The following is a 7,168-nucleotide window of genomic DNA, read 5'->3' as shown; positions in this document are numbered from 1 at the left end:
GCATGCGCGGCTCGGCCCGGGACCCGCCTGCGCGGCCGGCGCTGGTGCTGCAGCGCATGCGCGGGGGGAGAGGGGGCGGGCCGTCCCACTGCGGCTGCGCAGGCCGCGGGAGGAGTGCGCGCATGCGCGATGGGGCGGGGGGCCGCGATGGGGCGGGGGCCGCGGGCAGTCCCGGGTGCCGGGCCCGTGGGCCGCTTTGGTCCCGCTCTTCGGTTGAACTGAGCCCCGGGGCTCGGGAGCGTGGGACACGGTCCACCCTGAGGCCGCCCCCTGCGGGCGGGGTGAGCCGCGGGCCCGCCAGTGCAGGGCCCGAGCCGCCGCACGGCTCCCAGGAACGGTGGGGGCACGGCCGAAGGCAAGGCTGTACCAGTTTGGCACGCAGCAGGTCTCTCTGTCTGCGGTGTGTCTTCATTTCTTCCCCAGTTATGCCAGTTTTATGACTTTTCCCCAAAGGCACATTCAGCTAAACCCCTCTGGAAGCTAGAAGTGTGGAGCCCAGCACCGGTGCTCCACCAACGCGGGCTCAGACGCGCTCCCCGCTTCCCGAAAGGCCGCCTTCCCGCCCGCTGGGGATGCCTGGATTGCCCGTGGAAGCTCATCGTTTCCCCAGCACCGGCTCTCCCGAGGAGCAGCATGGGCCGTGGCTGCTCGTCCCCGCCAGCACTGCGGGTTTGGGACGGGTCCCTGGGTTAGGCGGAGGGGAAGGCAGGGCTCGGCTGCCTGTTGCTGCGTGAGCGGGTTCATTCCTGGGGTTCGGGACCATCGCTGGGGCCCGGGAAATACCAGCCGGTATAACTGCGCCAGGATTAGCGTGCACCCAGGATAACCGCTCAGAGTGTTTCTGCGTGGCTCAGAAAAACCTGACTTGCTCGCTAGGGCATCTTTGCGTATGTAAATACGGAGTCCTGGGATGGGCCACCTCTAATCCAGCCACGTAGGAGGAGGGTACGTACGAGTGTCACCCTCTCTCATCGCCAGAAAGGGGCAGCAGCCAGCCGTGCTAGCGCTGCTTCCAGGCTGCTCCTGTGAATCATAAGCCTTGGAGAATGACAGCTTAATTCATATCACTAACAACTCCCAAGTTTTGGCAAGGCTGCAATTAAAACACTAACGCACTTAGAAGCGGCTCTCTGGGAGCTCTGTCTGCGCCACTCCTCCCGCACTCATCTCCGAGGGGAGAAAGGCAGCATGTGCCATCCCGCAGCAAACAAGCCCTTCACCCTGGGCCCTGACAGGAGTCGCTCAGACAGCTGCTGACAAAGCAACAGGCGAATCTGTTTCAGCAGTCTCTGCAGAGGTGGTAAAAGAGGAAATTCTCCTGCTCGCAAAATCCCCCCTCCGGCTGCTTGTAAGGAGACAGATGTGATGTGCAGCAGCTGTGGGCAGGGCACCTCGAGGTCTGGCTGACTTTAGGTATCAGTGCCTGCGTGTCTGCCTTCCAGGCACAGCAAACAGCAGGCCGTGAGGGCCCTCAGAACGCCCAGAAGTCCCCGGTAAAAAGCCAGCAGGCAAGTTGAGTCTCCCCTCCTGAGATGAGAGATGCTCATTAAGAGTCACAGCTTTGGGCTTCAGATTGCCCTTAGTTGTTGCCCTCAGCTGCACCACTTGCGGTGTCCTTTGCACCTTCTGCTCTCCCCCTGCAAGAGAGCCACAGCTTCCAGCTTGCTGGCTTCAAGTGACCAGAGGATGCTCTGCATCAAGCAGGACTGGCCCCTGAGCTTGCCCTTACTTGCCCTTGAGCCTTCCTAAGGAAAGGCAAAAAACTGTGAGGGACTGCCAGGGAGGGAGGGTGATACTATTCCTCTCGGACAATCTGCAGCAAGGACCAGGTACCAGCTGCCCACAACCCAGTGACACAGAAACAGTGTGAAGGAGCTGCCCTGTGGGGACCCAATTAATTTTCTCCCTGTTAACTGTTGCCAGACACAAGGCTGCTTTGAAGCACTGCAGAGACTGGTCTCGCAGCGAGGCAGCCCTTTGGCAGCTGCAAACGTAGGGCTCCACGTGGATGTCCTGTCCCCGCTCCCACAGAGATCAGCAGCAGAGCATTTGCTTGATGCCTGCAGGAGCAGAGTGGGGCCATAACTCCTTTCATACAAAGCCTCAAGCCACTTGGCTGCATTTGTCAGCTCCATAGGCATCTGTCTCAGAAGGATGTCACTGTAAATGGCAAAAATGCAAGGAGGTTATACACAGTTTTCAGTGGAAGAAGCACATTGAAGGCATCTGCTCGTGCTGAGGCAGGCCGGGGCTGCTGGCAGTGTGACAAGGCCTGCAGGGATCTCTGCATTAGCTTCTCCACCTTCATTATTTCCCACTGGCAAAGATTTAAGGGCAGCTCCTGATCTTTGGCTCCTAGGTGCATTGGAGTTACCCCGAGCGATGACAGCATGACTTTAGGTGACCCAGTGTGAAAAGGCTTGCTGAGGTAGCTGCCAAAACAGCTGCCCTTCAGTTGCTTTGCTGCCCACCAAAACAGAGTCTAATAGAAAAAGCAGTGATGGATCAAACACAGCGTGGCATCAGGCTGCACCCTGAGTCAGGGTGAATCAGAAACTGAGTCTACCCCACACTCAGTGCGCAGGAGGGGAAACTCGTATATGAATTCAGGGTTATCCCCACATGCTTAGTGAAGGGCTGGCTGGGGGAAAGGAGGGCTGGAGTGATGAGAAGAGGGCAAAAATAAGCCCTCCCATTTGCAGAGGAGGAAGGGATGCAGGCGTTTCTCTTCAGCTTGGGTGTTTAATAGCTCCTATGTACCAGTGTTGTAATGAATCATTAGTCTGATGCTTGGCTGGGTAATCATCTTGGGGGCATCGCAGCAGGGACACAAGGGTTGGGGTGGGCATTCAACACAGAGCTGGTCAACCCCACAGCAGCCTTCCAGGCTTCCCTGGTTTCAGCCCCATGATGCCAGTGAGGCTGGCAACAAGCATCAGCCTGTAGAGCATCACAAAATAATTCAGAAAGCAACACAGAAGCAACAAACCAGCAACAAGACAGTTGTGACGGCTGCCCATGAGTCTGCCAGCAGCTCACCAGACCTTCTTCCTACAGTGCATGTGGCAGAGACCTGTCACTCAGCTGAGGATGCAGGCGACCGGAGGGAGCAGAAAACCACATCTCGCCCCTATACAATTGCAGCTGCCGTAATAAGGATCTGAGATGCCTCCAGGAACCATAATAATGAGGGCAATTAGTGTGTTACAAATGAAAACTTCCAAATGCTCTACTCTGTTGATTTTTTGACCCTGATCTGAAGCGACTGAGGTACAAAGAGAGAGTGATTTTGGGAAGGATGCTGTGGCTCTGAAGGCTGGTCTCAGCCCTGCTGAGAGGATGGGCTGGCTTGAAGGTCACCCATAGCCAAGCTGTGCCAGGGTGGGAAGGCTGACGGGGCTCAGCCAGCTGACCTCGGGGCAGGGGAAGCCCTGAGGACCCTCCGTTATGGGCTCATGTAAGTGCATTGACACCAATCTCCCCTCTGCCCTTTGCTGAGCAGGGCTGGATGCATCCTCTCCCCTTGGCTCACAGTGGGCTTTTCCAGCACATGTCAATCCTCTGCTCTGCCCAGTGTCTCAGAATAGGCTCATTTGCTCTCCCACATACCCTCCAGCATGCCAACATGAGACCCAAGCCTGTTTCCCCATTTCTGCTTCCCTAATATCTCCCTCATTAAATGGCTTTGGCAGGATCACTATCCTGTGACATACACGTCTCTGCTGGCATGGGTCTGTCCCTCACTGCTAGCCTCCTGTCCTCCCAGCCTTTCCACTCTTTTTGCCCTCTCTGGTATTTGCAGAGTCACCAAATCTACAGCCGGAGGAACTTAGAGTGCTCTGTACGCCCTCCTCCAGGCCATCACGAGTGTGTGTAACCACACCGTTCCCTCTGAGCTAGTTCCTCGCAGTGCCCATTACCTGCTGTCCTTTTACCTGTTCTAGTTTAACCTGCTCTCTGGATTTGTACCCACCCAGCCAAGAACCATCGCTTCCCATTCCCGATGCAGCTTCGAGGATGCAAAATTCCCCAGCCAGCACGTAAGTCCCAAGGCAGCCTCTTTGTCTTTTGAAAAAGAATACAGCTTTTTATGCTGAAAACAATACAAATCACTCCATTGATACATACTTGCTATTTCCTTTGTTATTTTCTAGATACATGTCCTTTCCTTTGTAAGTTACAATGCTGTGAACCTCGTGCAGCTCCTCTGTGCAAACACACTTTGCTTTGTGCTGACTGTCTGAATACAGAGCCAGGAGAGAAAAACTCTTCGTTGCCTGGCAGGGCCTGTGCCAGGAAGCTTCTGTTGGATCAGCTGCTGCCAACACACCCGGCCCAGGTAGAGCCTGCAATTTATTTAATACGTACAGTTCCAACAATTTAATTCGGAAATCAGCCTCATGAGACAGGCATGAAACAAAAGGGTAACATTTGGAGGAGAAAAATTCCCGATTTGTGCTTAGACAGAAGAAATGCTGTTCTCTGCTACCTTGGCAATAAGACATTGAGGGAAGAAAACATAAAATCATTCACATTCCTGACTCCCTCCTTTCCAGTAGCACCAAAATATATTTTGAAGAGCTTCAATGCAGGCTTTTACGGCAGAAAATAAACAGTGAATTGTGTCCCTCCCAAGCAGCAGCAGGAGAACACATCCTGACTGCCTCCAGCCTCAGCTCCTCACCTCCTCCTGAGCCTTCCCGCTCAGCCAAGCCCCACCATCATGCCAGGGCACAGACACGTTTGGCACGAGACAACCCCTTCATTGCTGAAGGAGGACGCATCTAAAATCTCTTCATCTTGATCTCTGAGAGCTCCCACAGCCCCTGCTTACCTGGGGGTGCTCAGCTGGTGGGCTGTGGGGGCCCAGGTTGCCAGAGGGCTCCCTGCCCCTTCGCCTGGCTGGCTTTCCCCAGCTCACTTCCCCAAGCCAATTCCCTGCACAGACAGCTGCGGCGCAAGTTGAGCACAAGCAGCCAGGCCAGACATGGAGGCGGCTTAAATTGATTTAAGTAGCACTGCAGCTAATTACAAACCCAAAGTCTTCGCACATGTTTTTCTCCTGCAAGAGAAGCCAAAACCCTTGGGTGTAATTAGCAACACGCTGCACGGCTGAGGGGCCAGCTCAGACGACTGAGCTCTAAACTGCTGCTCGCAGGTCACATCCTTTCTGTCAAAAGGAGACAGCTCTGGCGAGGACGCAGGGGAGGTGCTGCCTGCCTGGATCCGATGTACCTGCCCACGGCTGCTCTGCTGCATACCAGGAGCCTCAGAGGGAGCCTGATGTCCCCGTTGCGCCCCTGTGTCCTGCCTGTGACCCCCCGGCCAGACCCAGGGGCAGCCTGGGGTTGGCAGGACAAGCAGGCATCGCGCCTCAGCCCCCAGCAGTGACGTCCCTGCGCTGCTGTCCCCGTGGGGTTCCAGCCCCGCAGCAGCAATGGCTCCACGGACACATGCATCTGGGAGCCTGGGGACAGCACAGATGCCCTGTCTAGTCTGTGGGAGCCCTGCCCAGGCCGGGGTGGTGAAGGAGAGGATGTCTCTGTCCTCTGAAGCCCTGGGCACACAGGGGAAGCCCTGGGCTGGGATTTCTCCTGCTCTCAACAGTAACCTGGGAGCTCCAGCAGCCCCCGACAGCCCCCAACGGCACTGCCTATCCAACTGTACCAGCATCTGCTCTCCAGGCATTGTTTTTTTCTCAAGCAAATGAGGAAACGAGACATATGAACCATGATTCACTCAAAATCACATGGTAGGTCAGGGGTAAATTGTGCCCTGGCATGTTTTCTCCTTGGGTCATGTCACTCGTTTTTCAGTCCCTCAATGTTGTCTGTTTTCAGGCCCCTCAGATGCTTCCCTGACCCCTGACTGGGAAACCAGCTGTACCCTGAGCTCACGTGCTTTCTGCTTCAGTCCTTTCTGGGGGACATGAGCTCCACACCTAACCACATGCCATGTTTTGGTCTTTTCAAGACCAAAAATCTTCACTCATTGAAGCCAGGAACCTGCATCAGAAAAAGGACAGAGTGGGGAAAAATATGAGTGATGAGCTCAACACCAAGCATGTTATTTCCATGGAAGCATCTCAGATGCTTCCTATTCCTCTGTTTTTTGGTGGGAGGGCATCATTTAGCACATTGATTCAAATGACCTCCACCATTAATCTTTGCAAGGCTTTTTAAAATTTTTTTCTCTTTTCTCTAGAAGAGCAGGCAATTTCAGCCACAGCATCATGCTGGGGGGAGGGAGAGAGATGTGGACAGCTTTGAAGATACCCGACTCAAAGACCTAGTTATTCTTCCTGTTTTTCCTTCACCAGCTTCAGCAGCAAGAACACATAAATTGTGTGTCATAGCTGCCTTTTCATCTGTCCCGGGAGTTATAGACTGCACACATAAGACAATTCATGTTCCTCTGCATAATGAGGTGAGTTTTATAAATCATAAATCTTCACTTAATATGCAGGTGGTGTTTGCTGCCAGGTTTAGGAAAACTGATGCAGTTGCCAAGTTCATGAATGTCATAAATCATTCATGCTAAGGTAGTCTGCAATTGCTCAGTCCTTTGAGACAGACCAATTTCAAGGTGGTTGTTTAACACACAAACGCGATCTTCATTGATTGTTTATACAAATATATATTTTCATTAGGTTTTTTCCTCTCCATTTTTTTCTTCTTTAGGTGCCAAGAGCAATGCCCTGAAGAGTCCCCACTAGTGGCTTCTTTCCAGTTTCAAAATTCCATCAGCAATCCATTACCAAATGCATAAAAATCCATGGATTTGTAATAGAAAGAGTCTCCTAAAGCTCAGAAAACACAGCCTGCATGTCTCAATAAATCCCAGTGCATGTGATTAAAAAAAAAAAACAGAGCAAGAGAGCGTGCCTCAATGCTTCATAGGGTCATTGGACATACAGCATTTTCTGCAAAATTGCCGTTAATTAAAGGTGCGCTGATCCCAGCAGGGTTTTCATCTCCTCTCAAATGGTAGCTGCTGTGTGCACAAGAGCAGGTAATGCACCCCCATGGGGAATACCCTGTGTGCTTCTGGATTTAGCTTAGCCTACACATACCGGAGCTTGCTGGGTGCTCTGCAGCCCTCTGGGATGTGCAAGATTCAGTGGGAAGTCTCATGGGAAAGACACTTTCCCAGGAGTTCTGCAGTTTTT

The sequence above is a fragment of the Athene noctua genome, chromosome 12, assembly GCF_965140245.1.
Source record: "Athene noctua chromosome 12, bAthNoc1.hap1.1, whole genome shotgun sequence".
Taxonomy (NCBI): Eukaryota; Metazoa; Chordata; class Aves; order Strigiformes; family Strigidae; genus Athene; species Athene noctua.
Note: the sequence above shows the minus strand (reverse complement) of the source record.